This window comes from Zerene cesonia, chromosome 12 (genome assembly GCF_012273895.1).
Source record: "Zerene cesonia ecotype Mississippi chromosome 12, Zerene_cesonia_1.1, whole genome shotgun sequence".
In the NCBI taxonomy this organism is placed as follows: Eukaryota; Metazoa; Arthropoda; class Insecta; order Lepidoptera; family Pieridae; genus Zerene; species Zerene cesonia.
Window position 1 is genome coordinate 4,182,078 of NC_052113.1, and position 2,108 is coordinate 4,184,185.

At 31.3% G+C, this 2,108-nt stretch overlaps 1 long non-coding RNA gene across 1 annotated transcript; it reads right to left on the bottom strand.

Annotated features, from left to right (window-relative positions):
* Window positions 1–686: 686 nt before the first annotated feature.
* Window positions 687–1,639, bottom strand: LOC119830884. Its single transcript, XR_005287868.1, has 2 exons — window positions 1,533–1,639; window positions 687–1,093 (listed from the first exon to the last, which is right to left on the bottom strand). It is a non-coding gene; the product is annotated as an uncharacterized LOC119830884 (long non-coding RNA).
* Window positions 1,640–2,108: the final 469 nt, after the last annotated feature.

A 2,108-nucleotide genomic window follows, 5' to 3' on the forward strand; every position in this document is an offset into this window, starting at 1 on the left:
GTGCCGGGTGCAGCTAGTATATATATATATATATATATATATATATATATATATATATATATATATATATATATATATATATATATATATATATATATATTATATGTATAACTGTTTTGTAAAATTAGATTTAAGCTCTCAAAGGTGCATAGTAACATCTTTATTTAAATATTTAACAAATGTAATATTAATATGTAAAATTGCTGATAAATATCATCATTAATATCAATTTGGCAAATAATTTATTCGCACGATGATTATTACTCTCTGTATTCAACATAACTGATGACATATATTGAAATGTCCATATTAATATCAAATTTAACAATAATTTTATCTATATGTCTATGTTTTCTATAAGATAAAGTAAATCAATAAGTTAATGTTTTTGTGAAGTTGAGATGTAAAAACTTTATCGCCTTAACTGTAAGAATCTATTTTAATCAATATTTTGTGATGATTTTTGCTGTTAACAAATAATTAAGTAGTTATAAAATAATATAAAATTCTTATAAATTAATTTTGTTATGGCGGTAAATCATTGATTCAACCATACTGTAAAAATTTTTATCAGTACATATGCATTTTGTTAAATTGATTTTAGTAAAACAAATATAATGCATTGAATTAACGTTTTCGTTTTATTAGAGAGCGCATATTAAGAAAACGAGTTAAACGACAACTAATAAATTTCCAACATTTTATTTCAGACTATAAGAATTAAAAACAACATATTAGAGCTAATATTAATGTTTACTTTTAAAGCTTACAAAACGTTGTTGCGTACAACATTAATATAGTTCTAAGAATGTCCGTGTCTCGCTCAGTGTTAACAATTGTTAGTAAATAACCTAAAATCCGCGGCCACAGTAAAAACATTTAACAGTAACATAACAGCATATAAAGATGACAATAGCATTCTTATAGTGAGAAATGGTTTTATCGGCTTCCTGGTTGTTAGGCGTATAAATCAGTTGGTGTTAGCTTAGAGTTTCTTCTCGACTGGAGCTGGGTGCGCCTTGATGTATTCGATGGAGCGAACGATGTAGTCTGGGATTGGCAGAGGTTCTGGGGCAACGGGTAAATGCGAACCCTGTGAAAAAAAAAAATAGTCTTTAATGTAGTGGTCATTAAGTTTACAAGAAACACAAGTTATACATCACACGTAGGTTCAGTGCAATCGCTAGTAGATTAAATATCATAAAAGGTATTTTTCTGGCATTAAATATACAAGACCGCCTCCTTGATACAGTGGTTAACGCGTGAGCGTAAAACCGAGGGGTCCTGGGTTGGATTCCCGGTGGGGACGCACAAAAAAAAATGTCTCGGTCTGGCAGGACACAGAAGGCTGATCACCTACTTCTCCCTAAAGAAAATCGATCAGTGAAACGGATGTACATCATCTGTCCCATACCCCACTAGGGGACACGGGACTTCACTTTTTATATATACAAGAAAATACTGATATTTAAGGTTTGGGACTAAAACTTAGAAGACATTATTATCTGACTCGATGGAGCTTATCGGTTTACCTGTGGTTGGTATCCATTTTCGTTAGCAACGTATCTAATCTCAACCTTTTCGCCTTCTGGTGAAGTGTACGAGTTGTATCCTGTTACCTCAAGAGCTACCTCGTCCTGTAAGATAAATTTCAATATTCTATTTAAATACAGAAAATTTAACACCCATTTAGCTTAAGACTAATTACCATTTACTAAGAACCGTTAAGAACCATTTCATGCGCGTTATTAATACAGTGTAACAGTTTCGTTTAATTCAATTTTTGCTTAATTTTATTGATATATTAATATACAAGTTTGCATATTAATTTCAGTATAAAGAGCAGAGTTATGTAAGTATTTATTATTCAATGCGTCTCACACCTAAGCGCTAATCGATTACATATTCCAGCGATATTACTTACAAGCACTATAACCTAAAATCAAAAAACCGCGGGTTTGAATCCCGCCTCGTGATCATATCTTTTTCTTCTCTTTCAAAATTTATCACTATAACCTATGCAAATATCTTTGTATAGTATACGTGCCTTGCCAAGATTTTTCAATTTTCCTTGGGCGTTGCTGGTGATTCCGGTGTCAGTATCATAT